Genomic DNA, 26,035 nt, shown 5'->3' with positions numbered 1-26,035 from the left:
TAAGAGGAAGTGGCTAAAAGTTAAAAAGGGTTTAAAGCTTTGACCACAGTTTAAAGAAGAGCTGAGTAGGAACAAAATGTGAGTCGCTCTAATAGTTTGACACCAACAGAAAGGTTAGAAGGGAGTGTAGGGGATGTGGAACAGATGAGAATAGAAAGGTGGAGAGCAAAAGAGGACAGGCAACGGAACAGGAGGGAAGCAGCTAATAGTTTGGAGGATCGGGGAATTAAATATTTATAGGATAAAATAAGGTTCCTTCAGTCCATCCGTCAGAGAGGCTGCAGTAGAAAATTTGGCTCCTGCTCTGCACTCTACCTCCCACAAGAGATGCTTATACAACACCCAGGTGGTCTTTCTGTCTGTCTGTCTGTGTATATATCTGTCTGTCTGTCCGTCTGTCTTTCAATTGGTCAGTTAATAACATTTATTGCCCTTCTAATGGAGAAAGATGGTACAGGAATTTTTAGAGTACATCGTGTCATTAAAATCACATGCAATATGCTTCACATGAGAAAGGGGAAAAAATGATGTAAAAGGTACAAATAATTGTAAAATCAAAAAATAAGATCTTGGTATACAAATCTTGCTTTTAGTGGAAAATCTGGATGCATGCGTGTGCTTGTGTATGCGTGTGCTGATCTGTATTCATGGGTCGTGGGCTTTGCTCGTCTTTATCTTTGTATACCAGTGTTTCCCGCAGGTGATGGTGTCAGCAGACGGAGGTAGGTAAAATGGAAAGCCACCAGCGGAAGAGACTGTGTGAATGTCAGAGGAAGTAATTTGAAAATGCCATTGTGCCATTTTTGGGAAAGGTGTTTTTTTTTTCAGGTGACCTATCTGACACTGTGGAAGACAGACCCATAAATACATGAAACACTGAACATCACAAGTAAACTAATGTACAGCATTCTGCATGCACGAAGGCCCACTTACAAGACATACTCACTGGGATACGGCAGGGATGTCGCAAATGCCATGTTTGTTGCTGTGCACGTATGCCTGTGTTTAGCCGAGCACATACCACATGTGTGTATGTAACGCTAAACATGTTCGTCCCGACAGGGTTACCGTCCATGTGCCCAGCAGGTGTCCATCCCTTTCTTTGTGTTGAATGACATGGGCCGCATCGATCCCATGTACCAGTTCTCCCTTGATGCCTACATCGATCTTTTCAACCTCAGCATGGAGAAAAGCAGGCGCAGCCACAAGCTGGAGGAGAGGATTGCCAGCCTCAATGACTACCACACCTACGCTGTGTACAGGTTAGCTTGGGCACTGTCTGTCTGTTTTCACACAGCAGGTGTGACCTGAGACAGAGCCATGCATGAGAAATGGCATTGTCTTTCTCAAAGTTTTTTTTTATACAGTGTGTATATAAGTATGTACATTATCTAGGGTAGCACTATGTTTCCTTGGTATTTGTAGATATAGGATGTGCCCTAGGGGTTTAGTCAGCATACATTTATATGAAGTTAAGGTGTATGGATTAAGCATCACAACTATGGCACATAAACCTCATCCTTTGATCAAGGGAACATAAAAAGCAGCCTTGAAGCTCAGAAGCATGCAATGTGTCCACAAAACGAGGCTTGATAGGAGGTGTCCTTGAAGCAATGGGGAGTGCATTGGGTCTTTGGAGTTAAGTGATGTGTGTGTGTGTGTGTGTGTGTGTGTGTGTGTGTTCCCCTGTCCAGGTATACGTGTCGTAATCTTTTTGAGGCCCATAAACGTGTGTATGTGTGTGTTCCCCTCTCCAGGTACACACGTCGTGGTCTTTTTGAGGCCCATATACTTCTTTAGCTTTCATTTTTGCGCTAAGATCATGGAGGTGGCTGGCAAGCTCAACATGGACGAGTACAGCTTTTATCTCCGGGGGGGGGGGGGGCTGGTAAGCATGCACAGTACAAATACAAGCTTGTCTTGATGCCGTCTTATTTGATTTCAGGAAATCAGATGTGATACACTTTTAATTTCCGAAGGCTTTGAATGCTCTAAATACCCCCAAAAGACAGTCCTTTGTGACCACCAAACGGGAGCAGGAGATGTACCACTTTTCAAAGGCTAGCAGGTTTTCATCCCCTGCATGTTAGTTTCTGTTTTTTAACTAACTCCCGAAGACCACAACATAGCTGTTGTGCTTTTAATGTAGCTGCCTTTGTTATCTTAGTATACGACACAATATGCCAGAAATAGGTCTAATTTGAGTTCTTGATGGATGGATGGGTGGGTGCATAAATGCTTTGATGGCTGGATGAATATATGGATGGATGAAAAATGGACAAATGGCAGCAGGATGACTGGATGGATTGGATAAATGGATGGATGGGTAAATAGATACTAGATAAATAGATGGATGACGAATGGAGGGATGGATAAACAGATGAATTGATGGACAGATTGATGACTATTTAGGTGGATGGATGGTAGGATTGTTTGACCGTCTTTCTGTCTGCTGTACTATACTATCCATGTCTCTCTAGGTGTTGGACAAGGAGGGTCGGATGCTCAACCCTTGTACCAGCTGGCTGGCCGACTCCAGCTGGGACAACATCACAGAACTGGACAAGCTCCCCAACTTCCATGGCATAATGGCCTCTTTCGAGCAGTACCCCAGAGACTGGAACCAGTGGTACATCAGCCCTGAGCCAGAGAAGGCTGAGCTATCAGGTCTGTATATATTGGTGCAGGGTTTTTTTTAAAGCTAAAATCCTAAAGATTGTTGGTTTTGTTTGACACATCTATGGTGATCTGTGGTAATTGGATTATCGTTCGACCACTCTTAATCACAGACATCCATTCAAAATAAAATGAAGTTGCCAGTATTGTTGTGTCAGTGCCTTCCACACTGCTAAACAAATGAACTAACATGTTTGAAGTTAGGTTTTAGCCAGTGATTGTTGCAGTCTGGCATGGTGGCACAGTGCTTGGCGCGATCGCCTCACAGCAAGAAGGTCCTGGGTTCGAACCCCGGGGTTGTCCAACCCTAGAGGTCATCCCAGGTTGTCCTCTTGTGTGGAGTTTGCATGTTCTCCCCATGTCTGCGTGGGTTTCCTGCGAGTGTTCCAGTTTCCTCCCACAGTCCAAAGACATGTGGTTCAGGTGAATCGGCCCTACTAAATTGTCCCTAGGTGTGAATGTGTTGGTGTTGGCTCTGTGATGGACTGGTGGCCTGTCCAGGGTGTCTCCCCACCTGCCCCCCAATGACTGCTGGGAGAGGCTCCAGCATCCCGCAATCCCAGTTGGGGTAAGCGGCTTGGATAATGGATGGATGGTTGTATTGTTGCAGTTTCTGTTGGTAAAGGTCTTCTACAAGCTCGTTCTGCCATATTTGCTTGGCCATAGCAACTTTGCTTTTTCCTCATAATCACTGCTGCATGCCCTGTTATCCCATTTGACTGCTATGCTGAAGATATGAATTGGTGTTCTGTATAATTTTTCCTTGAAAGTTTGAGTCAACAGTAGCTATTAAAATGAACTACAAAAGTGTTCATGATTTGTTTATTTTTGGATTCGCTGTTGTCTTAAATAGGCCAGCAATAGAATGTATCAAAAAGTTACACGCTTCAGGATTGCAGCTTTGACTTATATTTTATTTCAATGTCTTCATAAATAATAAAATGAGAACCCTCTCTCCACTTCGAGCAATTAAGTTGAACTGAACCAAATTGATGAAGGTGTGTGTGTGTGTTTGTGTGTGTGTGTGTGTGTCTATCATATACCTCTGTGCTTTAACACGTTTCAAGCTTTTCTTAAGCATGACAGCAGAGAACAATGGCGTGTTGTCTGTCTTTGATTAAGAAATAATTCTCCCACTGTGTGTTTGTATGTTCTTTGTGACGCTGTCCCATTGATGATGGATATTTTTCTTCTCTCGGCTGTCTCTGATTACTGAAGATCTATTCAGGCTGACACACAGGAGGGAGCGAGAGTGAGAGAGAGAGGGAGGGAGAGAGAGCTTAAGATAATATGTGCGTGGATATTTCTAACTCACTTCAGTTGCTTTATTCCAACACTGGGAATGACATTACACAAAGTTCAGCTCAATATTAATGTGATCACAGGAGGATTTTGCTGCTGCCAAGATATTTTCCACTCCCCCCTGCCTGGTGTAAAGCATATTGTTTATTTAAGTCTGTTAATGATGTAGGAGCCCGAGGAGTCCTGGTTCTGACTTTAACTGAGTGAGGTGGGATAGGTGTCAGAGCCACATATAAACTTAATGAAAACAGGCTTTCCCACCTGTTTCACCGTCCGCCCCCTCAACCTGTGACACGTCCCACAGATTCTCTGTCCTCTCCACTTTGTTTATTGATTTTTTACACTTGACCCCTCAGCTCTTACTCCGTCTTATCTTACCCAACCCAACCCCCCCCCCCCCAGGTGAGTGTGAGAGCGGCTGTAATGAGCTCCAGAGGATGCTGATCGTACGCTCACTACGTCAGGACCGCGTCGCCTCCTGTGTCACCTCCTTCATTGTTAACAACCTGGGCTCCCGCTTCGTGGAGCCACCAGTCCTCGACATGAGGGCCGTGAGTGCAGGACTGTCTCACCTTCCCCACTTTTGTCAACCCCATTGCTCTCGCTCTCTCTCTCTCTCTCTCTCTCTCTCTCGCTCGCTCGCTCTCTCTCTCTCTCTCTCTCTCTCTCTCTCTCTCTCTCTCTCTCTCTCTCTCTCTCTCTCTCTCTCTCTCTCTCTCTCTCTCTCTCTCTCTCTCGCTCTCTCTCTCTTCCTTGCTTACTCTCACTTACTCTGTCTTATCCCTCTATCAACCTCTCTCTGGCCCTCTTTCTCTCTGTTGCTCCCTCTTGCTTACCCCCCCCCCGGCCCTGTTGCTCTATTTCTCCCTCGTTCTGTCTCTATTTTCTCTCCATCTCTGTTGTTCTCCTTGATCACTGTGGCTCTCTTTCTTTCTCCTTTATCTCTGTCTTTCAAACTCATTCTTTTCTCCATTTTTTTTGTCTTTTCAATCATATTTTTTCCATCGCTCCACATCTTTCTCTGTCTCTCTCTCTCTGTCTCTCTCTCTCTAACTCGCTCTGTCTCTGGCTGACTGTCAGGCTGGGTTCTGTCGTCCACACACTCCCCTATAAGCCCCCTTTTGATTGACTCTGATGATTAAAATGGCTGCCAGGGAGCTGAGGCGAGCCCACAATGGAGGCATGTTGCTCTATTGTTGAGTTAAAGTTTAGAACTGTATCTATTTTGGATTAAACACATTTTTTTTTATTCCCCCTCCCCTCTTCCCCCCAATTGCATCCGGCCAATCACCCCACTCTCCCGAGCCGTCCCGGTCGCTGCTCCATCCCTGATGGAGAGGGGATGGATGGCCAATTGTGTCTGCCGGGACGCCCAACCAAGCCGGAGGTAACACGGGGATTCAAACTGGTGATCCCCGTGTTGGTAGGCAATGGAATAGACTGCTGCGCTACCCGGACGCCCCGTTGAGCAAATTTTTAATGTGTCTCGGTTGTCCCATCGCATTTGATTTTAGTTTCGATTGAGACTTCACAGAACCTTATGAAACCCATCTTGAGGTTAACGTCAAGCTCACTGAGTTGCAAAGCATCGGCTCATCTGTTTTCTCTGACTCGCTTTCTCTCTTTTTCTCTCTCTTTGCTTGTTTTGCAACTCTCTCCGTGCTCTCTCGGCCATCTTCCCAGGTCATAGAGGACCCGTCTGATCTTTGTGCTGTCGCCCGATGTTGAGCCCTCAGGAGCCCTCGTGCAGCTGGCAGAGGCCTCGGATATGGGCGAGCACTTCCACACCCTCTCCCTGGGCCAGGGTCAGGCAAACAACCCCACACGCATGATCGAGGAGGGAGTCAAGAACGGTACGACGCACGACCCCTTCTCTTGTCTTTTCATGAGCATATATTGTCTCTTGTGTCAGATCAGTCTGTTGCCAGGCAGTGGTGTTTTTTTCCGTTAGAGAGAAGTGCTTGTTTTTTGAGGTTGGAAGTGTCACTTGATCCTGACAAAGTGCACAAAATACTTGATGAATATTTGATTGATTCAGCGTCGTCAGATTCTTCCCCGTGGCTTGATTCAGCCCTCCCCCTAGGTTCCTCGTGCTTATCTGCATGATTTGAAATCATTAATTACAGCCACGGAGTCCCTGACTGTCAGTTTCTATGGTTTGTTGCGTTTCACATACGCCCCGCTGTAACTGTGGAAATGCCACTGTTATATATCAAGCAATTTGTTTGTGTGGGGAAGTCAATTTTTCATGTCTACCCTTTAATTAATATTTCTCCTTCCACCATGGCCCTCCTTCTCCCCTGTTTACTCTCCTACTGATACATACCTTAGCCCTGGGTCATTTCATATTGGATCCTGGTGTTAGAATTTTATCTATAAATGTTTTACTGTTGCTGAGAGAAGCAAGAACGCATGCTTCGTGAATCTTGACAGGCCAACAAACCGTTCACAGTAGAGTCAAATGTTTTTGACTTGCCAAGTACGTTTGCAGGAGTTTGACGTGTATTTACTCTATTGAAATATATAAAAACACTCACAAGGGACATAACACAGCATTTCACAAGTAGGAAGACTAAACCGTTCACAGAATATCTTGATGAGGGTATCTAAGCATGTAAGTCTCCACGAATCTATGAATTGAAGTATCAGGAGATTAGGGAGTAAAGGAGAGTAGAAATGAAAAGGTGTAGTGCAAAATCAGAAAATAACACCAAGTCTGTCGACAGCAGGCTACTTTTCTACTTTTTAGTATTCATACACAAACACAAGAGATGTGAAATTTGGAGCACAGATGGTTCTTGCAGGACGAGACCACCACATCAACATTTAGGTGGAGGGAGGGAAGGGGGGAGAACCCTAATGACGATATTCATAAACTGCATTTATACGGTGCTTTTCAGAGCACTGCTACCAAGGGCCTTACAAAAGCAGATAAAATGCATGGATTAGAAAACAATAAAAAGCAGGTTAAATGGCAAAAAATGAGACTGCAACGGGGAAGAAATAAGAACGAGGACATAAAATATTATAGGCTTATAAAAAGGCCCTTTTATAAAAATGAGGCTTGGTGTGTTTTTAGAGGATGATGGAGGGCATGCTAGCCTGAGCTCCTCAGGAAGGCTGTTCCAAAGCCCAGGAGCTAAAACAGCAAAGGCTGGATCTCTAGTCACAATATATAATATTCAATAATTTCCGTTTTGTCTACTTTAAAGTGATATTCATACCCCGATTGTGTTGAGCATCTCACCAAGACCAATTCCCAGCATGCATAAGCTTACCTGGCTGTAAATAACATATTAACTTAAACCCTCATTCCCCTCACCCCTAAAGCTGGTCTGTGTGCTCCCCCGACACCATCCATCATTACACACATTTGACCCTTACCCTAGCTAGGGATACTATTCACCCTGTTTGTATATTCTGCATGTGTTATGCATATTGTGTACATATTGAACATCCTATGTATATTTATTATCCTATTTAACCTCATTACGTATTATTTTTAATTGTTGATTTATTGTTGATTGTTGGTTTGGAGCAGCCTCACCCAGTACCGGTGCGGGAAGATGGCGGCGCGAACTTACATTTGCGGCAGTCTCACCCAGTACTGTCCGTGTAGTGTCTTTGTCCACGTCTGCATCTAAGTTTGTGTCTTCATTTGATAGCTGAGAGAGCTGGCACTGGATCGGTTGGGAGAACTTGGTCTGCTGCGTCCAGTGGGCCCAGGGACCACAGCCGTGCCTAGAGCTGTGCTCGAGGAGAAAACACAGAGGGCGGTCTGACAGGACGTGGAAGCGGGGCAGGCTAAGCTAACTGCTAGCCCATGCAGACCAGCAGTTCCGACAGTCATCCTGGCATTCACTGTCTTGGACAGGAAAAATGTTTTTTTGGATATGTTGGATACATGGTTTTTTTTTTTTTTTGTAGTTTGGATATGTGTGTTCTTGTAGTTTGGATATGTGTTTTTGTTTTTGTGTTGCACTGCTGTGGGCTTTCATGTGCGCTGGTGCATAAAATGAAATGACTAATAAATGTTCCTCATTTCTGATTGATTGATTAGATCAGCAACCTTGAGCTGAACCTCCTCCCTGCTGCCGTGGTCCATTCGTAGGTCACTGGGTGTTCCTGGCCAACTGTCTCCTGTCTTTGTCTTGGACTTCAGACTGTTCCTCAGTTTCTCGCTGCACCCTGACTTCCCCATTGCCATCCTGCGGGCAGGCATCACAATGACCACAGACCCACCCAAGGTACAAGCTACACACAGACACAAACTTGATACATGGCAGGTACTGCACACACAACAGTACACACAAAAACACACTGTAAACACACAAACACTAGACATGCATTTGTCATACACTTAAGTACACATGTCCAGGCTACACACATACATACACACACACATTTGTTTTGCTATACTTGTGAGGGGCCTCATTTACTACATTCTTTCCCTAACTCTAGCGCTGACCATCGGAACTACATGTCGCCTAACCTGAACCCTTACCCTGATCTTAAAGGGTAATTACATTTTTTACAACTTGGGTCTTACTTTTGCAATTTTTGCCATCATGCATATTGGTATGATAGCATTGTACTCACTGGCTTCATTGTAGAGATCTTGAATATGGGACCACTGCTAGACTCAGCTTTAAAACGCCATCTTAGTACAGGAACCTCAAACAAGTTTCAACAAGTCCAGTTCAACCCAATTCTCTAAACCGTGTATTTAGAAGTGTAAACAAAAGTAAAAGATTGCACACATACATATGTTAAAAAAAAATGTGCACACTATACACATACATAAATTCAGACACACACTTGATGTGCAAACAGTTGATGCCACAGTCAACACTATGGCGTTAATTTTGTGCCAAAATTCTGTGCGCATGAAGGGATATTTTGAGCGCACAAATAAATGTTTTGCAAGTGAGCAAAGAGGCACGACAAAAATAACGCCATACAACCCTTGTGTCACATTATATTCACCTACACATGGACTCTCACACACATGCACACACATATATTAACAGTTATGTTCTTATTCCTTTCCTTAGTTTTCATACTCATTTTAATATTTTATCTTTTCTTCCATTGCTATTTCAATCACTGTTTTCTGTTATGTTTTGTAAATCACAATGTAAAAGTGGTTGTGAAATATGCTACATTAAATGCTGCATAAATAAAGCTTGTTATCGTTATTATTCTTATTGCCATTTTCATTATACAAATATGCATGTCATTCACGAGCATCCCCTCCCCTCTCCCCATTAGGGCGTGAAGGCCAACATGAAGCATCTTTACAGTCTGCTGACAGAGGCTCAGTTCACCCGCTGCTTCATGGCCCCATCTCTACAGGAAGCTGCTATTCTCCCTTTGCTTCTTCGGTGGCATGCTGCTGGGCAGGAAGAAGTTCCTACAGCTGGGTTGGAACATCATCTATGGATTCAACGACTCAGACTTCGAGGTCAGGGCCTTTTACCTTACATCCCTACCATACACAAACATAGCTACAACGTGCAGTGAAAGTTGGTGATACTGCTTATTGACAGTGTGTAAAATGTGTAAAATCTGTACCATCATGACAAGTCTACACATGGTAGGTCAATGGAGACTGAGAACTCGTAGGAAGTGGCTTAGCTACCATAAGGGCCCCACACAGCGACACTAATCTGTCATTTCTGTGGGTGCCATCAAGTATAAGGAAGAGGAGGGAAATGACATTGATGATGGTGGGAGTAATAATGGAAATCTTTAGCAATCTAGGCCTGATGTTGGCTCAGTCAATAATCTATTCATCTGTAAGTGTATTCTAAATTGTGTGCAGTCAATGAAGACTGATGTCAAGCAGATAATTCACGTTATGTCCTGTCAGACTGAAAGCCAATTAGGCTAATACATAGAGACAATTTAACATAAAGACATAATGTTGGACAGACAGTATTTCACTTGCTATTGTCACGCTGTCTGTAGTCATAACTTGCCTTTTCCAAGACAAATTGACTCCCTGAATCACCGTACTTCAAAGTCTTACATGAGACGTCACATTAGGATAACACAAAGATGAAAGTGGTCCCAAAATTTTGTAGGGGAATTGGTATCTGTAGCTACTGGCAATATTGTGTGTTCAGAATTTTCTCAAGCCCTTTTAACACGAGGTACCATGGATAAAAGACTGTTTGCTGAGTAGAATTGTGCCCAAAAACAGAGTGAATTTTGTTAGATTAGCCAGAACAATAGCCTGTGAAATCAGCTTAGAGTCACTGGAAAATTGAATGTTTTAAGGATGTGGCTTCCCTGGAGTAGGCATGTGCAAATCACCACTCCAAAAATTTTTTTTTAAAAAAAAGTCCAACTTCATTTCTGCTGCAACCTGGTGGCTCAAGGAGACATGGGTGCAAACCACATGGTGAGTCTGACTCACCCACTTTTTGTCTGCTTTTGTCTCTATACATATCATATGCACATGTGCAGAGCTGTGTATTTTTAAGGGCTTGTTATGCTAGCTCCTACATATGTACTATAGGATTTGTAATATATGTCATGTGCATAGACTTTATTGACTGATTTCCAGTAGTTGCTCTGACTTTTGTACAAATAGAGATCCACATGTCTTATATCCATTAGAGCATTAAAAATATGCATGAATTTACAATTTGCAGTTTTATTCAGCAGACGCTTTTATCCAGAGCGACGTATATCTGAGCTGATGCAGTACAAGCAAGGATCTAGGCAGGAGAGAACAACACAGATGTTGGTTTTACTTTTTAACTCTTTAACAAACCTTTAGTTATGTCTACATGTCTCAAGAGAGCAAGCAATGTGTTGGTTAAATTTCACTCTCTTTCTGTTTTTACATCCATCTCTTCCAAAGCCACTTGGTAGGACTGTTAAAACCAGCCTCTCCCTCCCTCTACCAGGTGAGTGAGAGCCTTCTGAGTTTGTGCCTGGATGAGTATGAGGAAATTTCCTGGGATGCCCTAAAGTACCTGATTGCTGGGATCAACTGTGGCGGTCATGTGACTGATGACTGGGACAGTCGCCTGCTCACCACCTACATCAACGACTACTACTGTGATGCTGCCGTCAGCCAGCCCTTCTTCCAGTGAGAGATAGTAACATGCTTTGCATGCACAGCCAGGCACAGACACCACACACCTACACATCTACTACTACTTTTGGCTGCTCCTGTTAGGGGGCGCCACAGCGGATCATCCATTTCTATTTCTTCCTGTCCTCTGCATCTTTCTCTGTCACATCAGCCACCTGCATGTTCTCTCTCACCACATCCATAAACCTCCTCTTTGGCCTTCCTTTTTTCCTCTTCCCTGGCAGCTCCATATTCAGCATCCTTCTCCCAATATACCCAGCATCTCTCCTCCACACCTGTCCAAACCATCTCAATCTTGCCTCTCTTGCCTTTCTCCAAACTGTCCAGCCTGAGCGGTCCCTCTAATATACTCATTCCTAATCCTGTCCATCTTCATCACTCCCAATGAAAATCTTAGCATCTTCAACTCTGCCACCTCCAGCTCCGCCTCCTGTCTTTTCATCAGTGCCACTGTCTCCAAACCATATAACATAGCTGGTCTCACAACCATCTTGTAAACCTTCTCTTTAACTCTTGCTCGTATCCTTCTATTGCAAATCACTCCTGACACTCTTCTCCACCCACTCCACCCTACCTGCACTCTCTTCTTCACCCCTCTTCTTCACTCCCCGTTACTTTAGACAGTTGACCCCAAGTATTTAAACTCGTACGCCTTTGTCACCTCTACTCTTGGCATCCTCACCATTCCACTGTCCTCCCTCTCATTCATGCACATGTATTCCATCTTGCTCCTACTGACTTTCATTATATGATTCTAGTCAGCCGGTGCTTCTTGAAGCACATTAACACATGCGCACACAGAGACACGCATGCTCGCGCGCACACACACACACATCATCGGTTAGCCAACCCCTCCAAAGGCAAAAATTACTTCCTGTTCATTCGGTAAATGTTTTTCACTGCTGCCTCAACAGAATATACATATTTTTTGCCAAAAGACTTTAATTTGACAATTTGATCTAGTGTTCTTCATCTTCATAATTTTGTTATGCAGTGGACACGGTCATGCTGGTTAGTTTGACAGTTTTGAGTGACAACATCATTCCCAGGCTGGGTAGCATCTTGCTACCGTGGAGATGGAAAAACCTTTCAACAAGGCATAAATGCTAGATGTTCTTTGACACTTAACATCTCTGCAGAATGACAGGCGAAGGAAATGGCTATCATCATATGTAGTAGAAACATGTACATATGTATGTCAACCCAATCAGGCAGTTGATGGAAATACGACCTACAGCCTTAAATACGCTCAGTTTGAGTGCATGAATATTTGTGTTGCAGTGAAACGGCTGCATACGCACATCTTGATTTCTGACTGCGTACGTAGGTCACCTAAATAAAACCACCTATTGTTGCCTTTGGGAGAGCGTACTGCAGCTGCTCCTGTCTCTCGACTGAACCTCTATGGGACCGCAGATCTCCTGCACCATCAAGTGGACAGTACAAATAATACAGCCTGGAAGAAAAACTCTCAGATACTGACGAATGAACATTGACACCTGTATTTAGTCCTTGCTTTTTTCATTTTATCACTTATAAAAATGCACCCAGGCACTCGCGCCCGACTCCCTCGTCACGTCTAACCGCTCCCACAAGACTTAATCGCCCTGCTTGTAGAATTGAGTAAGATGCTTGCCAAAGAAAACTATTATAGCGTTGTGTCATTTAGTGTTTTCTTTGGTCTGCTCTGCCTACTATTAGCAGACTGATGAAGAAAATCCTAACCATTGAAGAAAGGTCTTAAGCCTCACAGAATTAGATAAACATTGCCCAATTTTAAGGACATACCAACTTAAATATATGAAGCCACTTCCGTAAACTCAAATAAAGGGAAGGGCACTGCCAATTATACTGGACGAACAATGAAACGTGGGTCATATCGCAAATTTCACTGCATATTTTGAGGAGCATTTTTCATCAACACTGTCACCCTGTTTTCATATTGTATGAGTCCTCTTTCTACTAGCTGTTCATTTACCTGTGTAATTTCAATGACAAGTTTTAACTGAATAGAATCGACAGACAAAGAGCTGTTGAGGTGCCACTTTTCACAACATGCATGGCTACACATCATGTACAAACCATTTGCGAGTGGAAGAAAGCTATGTTTATTTTCTCTCTGGGATTTAATCGATCCAATACATCACTGGACAAAACCTCCACTGAGTGATGTAAAACCATGACGCTACCCCAAACAGTCTATACATTCTGACCAATACATTATTATATTTATTTTTGCTCAGTGTCGTACATATTGTAAGCGTTAATGTACTGTAAACATACTGTGGCTTAGTTGTCTATTAATAAAACGAACCAACATAAACTTAGACATGAATGGCCTCTCTTGTCCTTATCCATCTTCAGGCTCTCCTCCTTGCTTTCCTACTACATCTGCCGGGGTGGCTCCCAGTCCTCCTACCAGGAGCACATAAGCCAGCTGCCACCCAACGAGCATCCCGAGGTGTTTGGCCAGCACCCCAATGCCGACATTGCCAGCCAGATCGCCAAGACCCACACGCTGTTTGACACCCTGCTCTCCCTGCAGCCCCAGGTCACCAGCCCCACTGCCACAGGCACCAGACCTGGCCGAGAGGACAAGGTTGGGTGAGAAAGAGGGAGGGAGAGAGGGGCTAGCTGTGCATGAGGAAGCAGTTTCTCTCTTGAATGTGTTTTGATTAAGTAGTGCTGTCACACCCTGTCTAAAGGGAGTTTATTCACTTTAAGCCAGCTAAAGGAAGCACACCTTTATTTATTCATTTGTTTATTATTAACTTGGATGAGCCCATCGCTTCTGTTGCTGTGTGGGTATGTGGGTGTCTGTTTGGGTGCGTGCTGTTTGTGGCTGTAGCACATCACCAAGCAGGCACAGTGGGGTTGTGAGTGGTGAGGTTGGATGTGCGTGTCAGTGCATGTGTGTGTGTGTGTGTGAGTGCGTGTGTGTGTAGTTAATTTTTGTGTGGGTGTGTTTCTGCATTTCTGCCACATCATGAAGTAATGAGAGGCAGTTTACATAAAGTAAAGTAAACAACATGAATAATACAGTAAGAGGGGGACTGAGTGTGTGAGGAAGACAGAGGGTGAGAGAGGCTATAAAGCGATAGCAGAGAAGAGCTTTTCAGATGAACCAGATGACTTGATGTCTTCTAAATCAATGTCCTGAACTCAAAAATGTTGAAAAAATTAATCCATTCTCTTTATCTGATGAATAATATTCAAGGTTGCAGGGGCTGAAGCCTCTCCAAGCATGCCTCAGGTGGCTGCAGCCACTAGATGCCTTTTAAAATATTGTTATAGGAAATTTATCATTAGCAAATTATGAGCAATTTCATGCTGTAGTTAGGTTTGGGTTTTAAAAACAATTTTCGCAACCATTTGAACAATTTCAGCTCTTTGTTACCACTGAGCCTCGTGCTTTTTGCCAAGTAAAATGCCAGATTAGCTGGATAGAAAACAAAAACAGTGTTTTGGAGTGCTTTTTTTTTTGGGGGGGTGATTTGCCACAGCTGGGCACAGCTGGCAGCTGTACATTACATTAATACCAGATGGATGCATCATACCGCTCCAGTTTTCAGGAATCAAGAACACTTTATTTGTCAGTTCACTTCATGCACTTGCGTACATGAAATGAAACAAAATGCCATTTCCCCCAGCCCACAGCAGTACAACACAAAGACAAAAACACATACAAAAACTACAAGAACACACATATCCAATCTAACACATATAGTATCAAAACTAAACAAAAATTCATTGTCCAAGGGAATGAACGCCAGCCAGGATGACTGTCGGAACTGCTGGTCTGCATGGGCTAGCAGTTAGCTTAGCCCGCCCCGCTTCCGTGTCCTGTCAAACCGCCCTCAGCATTTCCTCCTCTGGCACAGCTCCAGGCAGGGGCCGTGGTCCCCGGACCCACCGCACGAAGCAGACCAAGCTCTCCCAGCCGATCCAGCGCTAGCTCTCCCAGTCAGGCACCCTCAACACACCTCCTCACATTCCTCATGGTGACATCAAAACGCCACAGTCAACGCCAGGTGAGGCCGTCGCCAGACCGCTCTCCGTGTTATCGGAGCTGCCGGTCTGCATGGGCTAGCGGTTAGCTTAGCCTGCCCCGCTCTCCAAGTCGATCCAGCGTCAGCTCTCCTAGCCATCAAACGAAGACAAAACTTAAGACACAGACGTGTACAAAGACACTGCATCTCAGCTGGTAGACCTGGAGAAGGGGATCAAAGGTTTGCTGGTGATGTCATCGAGCTTGGAGGAGACCTTCAACTGCATCTACGATTCCTGCATACCACCTCTTTGGAGAAGGTACTGCACACACACACACACACACACCATCATCGACGGTCACTTGGGGTCAAGTATGGCTGTCCTTTTAGGTCCTTGTGTGTCCTCAGGTGGGCGTAGAGGCTGATCCTGGAGCTGCATATTTTGGGGCAATGTGGGCAAGGGTGTGAAGAAGTGGTTGATGATATGGTTTGGGCCTTTCTGGTAAGTCGCTCCTTTCTGAGTCTGTGCTTGTTTTCAGCAGCACGGTGGAGGTCATGGTTGAGGCACCCGGCACTCTCACGGACAGCCAGTCTCCAGGTCTCCCTGTTTTTTGTTGCTTGTTCCCAGGTGTTAAGGTCGATGCCAAACATTTCGATGTGGGCCTTGATGTTATCTTTATTACGCTTCTTTGGTCCTCCAGGGGCACGGCGTCCTGTCACAAGCTGAGAGTAAAGGATATGTATCGGGAGACGAGAATCAGACATGCGGAGGACATTACCAGTCCATCTGAGCTGATGTTGTGCGATGGTGGCAGTTATAGTAGGCATGTTGGCCTCCTCGAGGACACTGAAGTTAGTGCGCTTATCCTCCCAGCTGATTTTAAGGATCTTCCTAAGGCATCACTGTTGGTATGCCTCAAGTGCCTTAAGGTACCTGCTGCATGTGGTCCAGGTTTCTCACTTATACGGTAGGGTGGGCAGCACTGCCGCTTTGTACACCAGAATTTTTGTTCTGGCCTGAAGGTCAGGTCACGGTTTTCCAAAACCCTTTTATTCAATCTTGAGAAGGCCTGGCTGGCACTACTGAGACGAGGGTGTATTTCGATGTCAGTGTTGGCTTTGGAGGAGAGAAGGCCGCCAAGATGTGGGAACTGTTCCACATTTTCGAGTCTGGTGGTGTCTACAGAGATGGATGGGGGCAGAGCAGGCATATATCTGTTGGGTTGGGGTTCGTAGAGGATATGGGTTTTTTTTTTTATATTAATGGCCAGGCCAAGCTGCTTGTATGCTTATACAAAGGTGTCCAGTATGCTTTGCAGTTCCTCTTCTATGAGGGACGCCAAGGCGTTGTCATCGACATACTGCAGCTCAATGATGGATGTGGTGGTGGTTTTACCTTTAGCCCTGAATCTGTTAATGTTCAGAAGAGTCCCATAAGTCCTGTACATTACTTTGACTCCCTGAGGCATATTGGGACTCGTGAGGGTAAAGGATGGTGGCAATGAAGACAGAAAACAAGGTTAGGGCAATGACACAGCCTTGTTTAACTCCTGTGTGGACCTTGAAGGACTCTGTCTCATCTCCATAACTACTGAGTATTAGCTGACGTATCGTCATGTAGTAGTGATAGTACTCTGATATATTTGTCAGGGCAGCCTATTTTTGACGGAGCTAGCCAGAGGGCTTGGCGGTTTATGGAATCAAAAGCTTTGGTTAAGTCCTTGAAGGTCATGAACAAAGGTTGATTCTGTTCCTGGGCTTTTTGTTGGAGTTGGCGAGCAGTAAAAATCATGTCCATGGTGCACCTGTTAGGACAAAAACCGCTCTGGGATGGTGGCAGAATTTCCTCTGATATTGGGAGGAATCTGTTGGCCAAGACCCTAGCTAGGGCTTTAGACGTTCACACACGCACACATAGTTGCATGTATAGACACACTGGCTATTTATACTGAGATCCACTCTACTAACAATATCCTTCAAAAACCCAGAGATCTTCAGAAGAAAGAAGGTTAAAAAAAAAAGGTGTCCTTCCTTCTCCTTTTTGCCTTTAGTTCCCTCTCTCCTGCATCAAAACTTCACACTAGTCACAGTTGTTATCTGCTCTTGTGTAACTGCATCCCTGTATTTTCAGGAGAGTATCTTTGGAAAAAAGGTTAGCGGTGAATGAAAAGTGAACTATATACTAAAAGCAGTGAATAGCATTGTAGAGAAACCAGCAGTCTTCAAAACTGAATAACTGAAGCATGGAACTCCAAAACATCCCCATGACTGATCACAGCAAAATTATTATCACCATCATGGTCTATTAATGGAGTTATTAAGCCAAAATTGTTGTGCTATTGTATCGTAGCTTTAGTGGTGTAATTATGGGGTTGTTAACATGTTCACGGCTCATCATGCACTTTTGTTATGCATGCCGTTTTCATTGTAGACAAAAATCAGTTTTATTAGTCCCTTCCCTAGAGAGAGTTTGAGTCTTATAAACTGTTCCTGAGTTATTTGTTTTCACGGGGCATAGTTTATTTTAATGAACTCCACTATCATAAGTACAACAACTCCGTGTCCTCTAACCCAGAAATAAAAGATCTCTTCTAAACCTATTTTGTTGTCTTATATTGTGCTGTCCTGATCTACTTTGTTCACGTCCATGCTGATCTGTTCTATTCTAATCTGTTCTATTTCCCCCAGTCAAACTGCTGAGGGCCTTTCTCTGCTGTGACTCACTGGTCTGTTATTAAAGGTGTATTTATCCATCACTCTGCCTGGCTGCACCCACAAACACACACACACACACACACACACACACACACACACACACACACACACACACACACACACACACACATTGTTCTCTCTCCAACTGCACACACACTTTTACGTACAGACTAACAACACACATAAGCACACGAACACACTGTCATGCATACAGACAGACACAAGCACACATACACAGTAATACACACACACACACACACACACACACACACACACACACACACACACACAATAATCATGGGGGTCTGGCAGGATTCCAGCTGTAGTTCTGTCCTTGTGCTGCACTCTGGCTTCATTATCACTGAGCCTCTTCTTACTGTGGGGACAGAACACAGGGGCCTGTCAGCCTGGGTCAAGGAGAGAGACAAGACTCTGTGTGTGTGTGTGTGTGTGTGTGTGTGTGTGTGTGTGTGTGTGTGTGTGTGTGTGTGTGTGTGTGTGTGTGTGTGTGTGTGTGTGTGTGGTGATGGTGCATATATTTGTAAGTAGGTCCACATCAGGCTCATCAGGTGGAGTCTAGGGCTGCCCCCAGTAGCTGAACAAAGCCAGTGTCTTTGACTGATGTTGGTGTAGCTTCCTTGTCCTGCTCTACTTTTCCAATGAAGGACCCAAGCTCATTTTGCAGGGGTTATTACAGCTTGAGCTCAACCCCCCCCCCCCCTCATCACTCTCTCCTCCTCTCCTGCTCTCTCTCTCTCTCTCTCTCTCTGTCTTTCTGTCTCCTTTACAAGAGAAGCACTGGACAACTATTAGGGTGTCTGTTTCCAGCTGAGCTTCTCAATGTTCTGACTCCTTGTTAAGTAGAAAACAGCATCTCTCTTTCTCTGTCTTTCTCTCTCTCGCTCTCTCTCTGTCTACCTCCTTGCTTCTTTTCTCGACTGTTGCTCTTTTATGTCAGTCTTTCACTCTACTTGCTTTCTGTGTGCTCCATTTATTCACTGCCTTGATTGCTCGGCCTACATTTCTCTCTCTCTCTCTCTCTCTCTCTCTCTCTCTCTCTCTCTCTCTCTCTCTCTCTCTCTCTCTCTCTCTCTCTCTCTCTCTCTCTCTCTCTCTCTCACTTGCTTTTCTTATCTGTGATCTAATGTGTTCTCACCCCCCCCTCCCTTATCTGGTCCAAGGGGCAAGAGCTGCCCCTCACAAAACTCTCTATTCTCCCTCTCTATCCCTCCATCCTTCCATCTCTCTATCCTCGTCCTCCTCAGCTTGACAGCCTGTCATTATTTCTATGTTTTAGGTCTCATGGCTTTAATTTTGGCCTGCATGCCTCCCTTTCTCTGGTCATCTCATATCTGGCCTCTTCTCAAGGTCCTGACGTGTGTGTGTGTGTGTGTGTGTGTGTGTGTGTGGGTGTGTTGGGGGGGGGTCACTTTGTATAAATTTCCCTATGTGTGTGAAGGCTTCTCCAGGTCCTCATGCTGTGCAGTCAACCAGTCCCATCTCTGTCTCAGAGCCAGAGAGATGACGTGTGTCTACTGACAGAGTCCTGTCAGTGGGCTATTCTAACAGTGGAGATTCCTGTGAGACCCTTCTGACCATTCATCTGAACCAACACTTTGTCACCCAACATCCAATGAGCAAATATGGCAGCTGCCAGAGCTCTACTAGGTTTCCACAGGAAAAGCTGCAGGGTCATAATTGCCTGTAAGGAGGCCTGAAGCAAATCCAGTGGCAAAATGATTGCGTCACACTGACAGAGTGGTGAACTAGTCCATGGGCCCTGACTTCATAGTCAGGTTTCTCACTTTATCACTGTGGTTGTCAGCCAGAGCCAGCCACGTTGGCAGCATTAGGTATTGATTATTTATCAGCTTAGGCAGACCGCTGAATCTATTTTTTTCATCGACTATTGATGATGGATGGATGGATGGATGGATAGAAGGGCTGATTCTCTGAGAGGTCTGTTGGGAAGCGCACAAACAGGAAATGCTTAAAACACAGAACCCATTACTCCGTCAATGCTCCTTACCAATAAACAGGATATGATGCTGCCATGCTACCAAAAGCCAGTTATGGTAAGGCTCAAGTCAAAATTTAAAACGTGTACACAGCACACTGCAGCACTCCCACGCATATGAGATGCCTTATTTTGCATTCTAAAACCACAGAAAACGGAGACGAGATGTGCCCCAGATTGTCGGTGTAACTGCTGCCTAAGAATGGGAGCAATTTAAAGTCTACAATGACAGTAACTCTCTCTACACTCCAGCTGGTACATGGGCTCAGTCAGGGATGTGTCACTGGAATGACAATTCATGTTCAGTTCAACTTCAGCTTTTATTGGTGGCTGTTTACGTTTGCACATCCAAGGAATTTAACTTGTTGGGTTTCTCAATGCAGAGAACACAAGAACATAAACAGGAAGTTCCAGGATGCTTGAAAAAGAATTTCTAAGGATATATATCAGAGTTTCTACATACCCTAAAAATATTGGGCATCCGGGTAGCGTAGCGGTCTATTCCATTGCCTACCAACACAGGGATCACCAGTTCAAATCCCCATGTTACCTCCGGCTTAGTCAGGCATCCCTACAGACACAACTGGCCGTGTCTACGGGTGGGAAGCCGGATGTGGGTATGTGTCCTGGTCGCTGCACTAGCCCCTCCTCTGGTCGTTCGGGGCGCCTGCTCGGGGGGGGGGGGGGCTGGGGGAGTAGCATGATCCTCCCATGCGCTACATCTCCCTGGCAAAACTCCTCACTGTCAGGTGAAAAGAAGCGGCTGGCGACTCCACATGTATCGGAGGAGGCATGTGGTAGTCTGCAGCCCTCCCCGGATCGGCAGAGGGGGTGGAGCAGAGATCAGGACGGCTTGGAAGAGTGGGATACAATTGGGGAGGAAAAAGGGGGGGAACCCCCCCCCCAAAAAAAAAAGAATATCAAAATGTTGAAATATTGAAGTTAACCAGGAAGGAATTAGGGGATGATTGGCATCTTTTTTCGCAGAGTGCAAAAAGTAAGACCTGCCAGTCTTGTAAAGCCAATGTTTTGGGTGTGATGGATTAGGGGCGGCGCAGTGGTCAGCGCGGTCGCCTCACAGGAAGAAGGTGCTGGGTTTGAGCCTTGGGGTAGTCCAACCTTGGTGGGTCGTCCCGGGTCGTCCTGTGTGTAGAGTTTGCATGTTCTCCCGGTGTCTGCGTGGGTTTCCTCCGGGGGCTCCGGTTTCCTCCAACAGTCCAAAGACATGAAGGTCAGGTGAATTGACCATACTAAATTGTCCCTAGCAATGAATGGGTGTGTGTGTGTGGGGGGGGGGGGGGGGCTGTCCTGTGATGGCCTGGCAGTCTGTCCAGGGTGTCTCCCCGCCTGCCACCCAATGACTGCTGGGATAGGCTCCAGCATCCCCGTGACCCTGAGCCCAGGATAAGCGGTTAAGATAATGGATGGATTAATGGTACAATAGAAACAACTTTATTAATCCCACTAGGGGAAATTTGTTTGGAGTAGCTTGTTGAACACAAAAACACTAACACACAAACAATAAATAACACCAGTGCAGGGAGCTAAATGTGGAATAAAATGTATAAGATCTATAAGTGCTTAATAATATTGATAGGCTTGATGAACTTGGTAAACACAACAATTTGATCAGATAATAAAAACACTACAGAGCATGTAGTAGCTGAATAGTTGAAAGTTGAATTAGTTTTACAAGCAGGTAAAACACAACGACGCCCCGACGGCAACAGAGAAAACTCACTTTCAACAACGTGTGCAGAAGAAGCCAAATTACTCCGGGCTTTCTGGAAGGTTTGTTTGATGTAAAAATAACTGAGATGTCTGTGTTTCCTCCGGTGATCTCACAACACATTTTAACAATGCTGTGCAGCCTCAGCAGCGTTGGTTTGTCTTCTAACGCGAGGCTGTGAAAAAGCAGATAAAAGAAAAACGCAGGAGAATCAATAAAAGATTGATAAAAACAATGGAGGATGACAGGGTTGACAGACGAGGCGTTTAGTTTGCGAAGAAGGTGACTTCTCTTTTGCCCCCACTTCACAGTAGCCTCAGTGTTCACATCAAATTTAAGGTGATCGTCAATAATGGTACCCAAATCTTTGTACGATGCAGTAACCATTTCCACACTTTCATTACGGATGATGCACTCTGGCTGCATCTCTGTTACGTCTGAAATCATTCATCACTTCTTTGGTTTTGGAAACACTGAAGCCCAAGAAGCCGTTATCGCACCAAGAAATAAATATGGCGAGAGCATTCCCGTAGACTGATTCTGAATCTCGGAGAAGGGTCAGCAACGCAGCGTCGTCAGAACATTTGACCAGATAGTCACCCTCCCGAGTGCTCCTGCATCCATCAGTGCACATAATAAAGAGTAAGGGCAAAAGGACGCAACCTTGTGGCAAGCCTGTGGCTATGGCTACAGAGTCTGAGAGAAAGCCATTTAGAGAAACCCTCTGCTCTCCTGTCAGTCAAGAAGTCAATCCATCCATCCATCCATCCATCCATTATCTGAACCGCTTATCCTGCTCTCAGGGTCATGGGGATGCTGGAGCCTATCCCAGCAGTCATTGGGCGGGAGGCAGGAAGACACCGTGGACAGGCCGCCAGGCCATCACAGGGCCCACACACACACACACTCACACACACACACACATACACAATGGTGTTGATAAAAGTGCTCAACATAGAGCAGAAGATGAAAGTGCTCGACAAATAAGGAGCAAAATAATCCAGTGAGTCAAGTCTCATAAAGAATTTGCTTGGCTCACTAGATTATATATATATACACTACCGTTCAAAAGTTTGGGATCACCCAAACAATTTTGTGTTTTCCATGAAAAGTCACACTTATTCACCACCATATGTTGTGAAATGAATAGAAAATAGAGTCAAGACATTGACAAGGTTAGAAATAATGATTTGTATTTGAAATAAGATTTTTTTTACATCAAACTTTGCTTTCGTCAAAGAATCCTCCATTTGCAGCAATTATAGCATTGCAGACCTTTGGCATTCTAGCTGTTAATTTGTTGAGGTAATCTGGAGAAATTGCACCCCACGCTTCCAGAAGCAGCTCCCACAAGTTGGATTGGTTGGATGGGCACTTCTTTGAGCAGATTGAGTTTCTGGAGCATCACATTTGTGGGGTCAATTAAACGCTCAAAATGGCCAGAAAAAGAGAACTTTCATCTGAAACTCGACAGTCTATTCTTGTTCTTAGAAATGAAGGCTATTCCATGCGAGAAATTGCTAAGAAATTGAAGATTTCCTACACCGGTGTGTACTACTCCCTTCAGAGGACAGCACAAACAGGCTCTAACCAGAGTAGAAAAAGAAGTGGGAGGCCGCGTTGCACAACTGAGCAAGAAGATAAGTACATTAGAGTCTCTAGTTTGAGAAACAGACGCCTCACAGGTCCCCAACTGGCATCTTCATTAAATAGTACCTGTTAGAGCCTGTTTGTGCTGTCCTCTGAAGGGAGTAGTACACACCGGTGTAGGAAATCTTCAATTTCTTAGCAATTTCTCGCATGGAATAGCCTTCATTTCTAAGAACAAGAATAGACTGTCGAGTTTCAGATGAAAGTTCTCTTTTTCTGGCCATTTTGAGCGTTTAATTGACCCCACAAATGTGATGCTCCAGAAACTCAATCTGCTCAAAGAAGTGCCCATCCAACCAATCCAACTTGTGGGAGCTGCTTCTGGAAGCGTGGGGTGCAATTTCTCCAGATTACCTCAACAAATTAACAGCTAGAATGCCAAAGGTCTGCAATGCTATAATTGCTGCAAATGGAGGATTCTTTGACGAAAGCAAAGTTTGATGTAAAAAAAATCTTATTTCAAATACAACTCATTATTTCTAACCTTGTCAATGTCTTGACTCTATTTTCTATTCATTTCACAACATATGGTGGTGAATAAGTGTGACTTTTCATGGAAAGCACAAAATTGTTTGGGTGATCCCAAACTTTTGAACGGTAGTGTATATATATATATATATATATAATATTCCTTCATCTTCAGCCACTTCTCCGGGGTCGGGTCGCGGTGGCAGCAAGCTAAGTAGGGCACTCCAGACGTCCCTCTCCCCAGTGAGTGTGTATGTATGTGTGTGTGTGTGTGTATGTGTATGTATATATATATATATATATATATATATATATAGCGGGTTTTTTTCAGAAACCAAGGTGTTGATAAAAGCTCTCAACAAATGAGGAGCGGAATATTAAGATAGATGTAGGGGGAAAAAACTTTAGCTTCTACTGCTGTGTAGCTATTTGCTATGTAGCTATGTATATCTATCATATATATATATATATATATATATATATATATATATATAGAGAGAGAGAGAGAGAGAGAGATATTTATCTTAATATATATAGATATAGATATAGATATGCAGTAACTCACAAATACACAAGCTCACACAGGTGCAGACACATGCATACACTTATGTACACATGCATAGACAAGTACTAACATAGACACTATTTACTCCTACAAATAAAGTCGACACCCACTATTTTATTCTTCTCTTTCCTTCACACACATGCACACAGCCTCATACTGCAGTACACCCTCTTACCTTGCCCTTTGCTGGCTTTCCAAGCCCAACCACTGTACACTATTCCAGCTACTTAACGTAAGCCTCATAAACAAACCACAGCCTCTAAACACCTCAGCCACATGTAAAGTCCATTTTATTTGTACAGTCCAATATCACAAATTACAAACTTGCCTCAACCACAACACTTACTGTTATCCAAAGAACAACCTTTGACCGTTCTTCTCAAAGACACGTCTTTGTTCCTGTCAGTCAGTCATATACTGGCTAAATATTGCTGCGATAAGGCTGTTATAAAAGCTTTGTCTGACTCTGTTCCTGGTGATGGCAAACATCATGTTCTGGAATATATATTACTAGTTTTGAAAAATGTTATGAAAAGATTATTGTGATTATCACAACTATTATTATTATCGTTATTATTTTTGCTGTTATTAATATGATTATTGCTATTATTATTAGTAATAGTAGTAGTAGTGGCAGTTTTGTTATCCATAATATTATTTATATTATCATCCGCATTGGTATTGTTAGTAATATAAAGAAGACTTGTGTCTGTGGCTGTCTGCCAACATTGTGTTGTATTGCTCTGACAGGTATCGGTGGACACGCTGTCCTGGGAGTTTACTGTAGCCACAGTGGATGACAAGAACCTCCTCGTCCCGCCCAAGGTGACTCGATACCGCACACATTTTCATGAAAGTGCCTTTGCACTGCTGTTCCCAGGCCATTAGTATTCACCCTCCATCCCTCCACTCTGTAACTTTTTTTTTTCATTCCAGATAAACGTTGACTTTTCAGTTCCCTGAAAAGTTCTTTTCATGATACACTTTTTTTGATCATTCCTCAATGTCGCTTTCCCATTTTTATTTTCACCCAAATCGGTTTTACAGTCAAGCCAATTTTATTTTTATAGCCTATTATCACAAATTACAAATTTGCCTTCGTGGGCTATATAGCAACACAACTTCTTGTCCTTAGACCCTCGCATTGAATAAGGAACAACTCCCTAAAATAACCCTTTAATAGGGAGATAAAACAGAAAGAAACCTCAGGGAGAGCAACAGAGGAGGGATCTCTCGCCCAAGACGGACAGATGTGCAATGGATGTTGTGTGTCCACAATTTACAGAATACAACAGTGAAAGAGGATAACAGAATTATAATGGAATTATAAAATATATGAAGAGGAGGATGCCAGGCAGTGTCCAGATGCCACCGGAACAGCCCGGGGCCTGAGCCACATCACCATCGTCACCATGTAGACCTGACAGGAGGACAGACCACACGTGCACACAAGGGCGACTTAAATCACACCATTCACATACGTGGGAGAAGAGACGAGAAAGAAAAAAAAACAGATTAGTGATCATCTGAGTGAGAGAAGAATATAATATTGAAACATGATAATAAAATTGTACCTTATACTTTTGCTATCATTTTTATATATCTTATAAATCCATGGATTTATAAGATCTATAAAAAGAAAATGTGATGAGGAGGATGCCAAGCAGTGTCCAGGTGGTGACCACCATCACCATGGAGACCCGGGAGGAGGACAGACTGCACGTGGACACAAGGGAGACTCCCATCACACCATTCACACACACACAAGAAGAGAAAGGAGAAGACATCATTCAGGAGGAGAAAAGCCATGTGAGAG

The 26,035-nt window shown here is 44.1% G+C and overlaps 1 pseudogene; it reads left to right on the top strand.

Annotated features, from left to right (window-relative positions):
- The window catches only part of LOC130130988 (dynein axonemal heavy chain 2-like), a 334,340-nt pseudogene that overhangs the window by 285,267 nt on the left and 23,038 nt on the right, over window positions 1-26,035 (top strand).

The sequence above is a fragment of the Lampris incognitus genome, chromosome 20 (assembly GCF_029633865.1).
Source record: "Lampris incognitus isolate fLamInc1 chromosome 20, fLamInc1.hap2, whole genome shotgun sequence".
NCBI classification, from domain to species: Eukaryota; Metazoa; Chordata; class Actinopteri; order Lampriformes; family Lampridae; genus Lampris; species Lampris incognitus.
The sequence above is the reverse complement of the archived record's forward strand: the minus strand, read 5'-3'. Positions and strand labels throughout refer to the sequence as shown.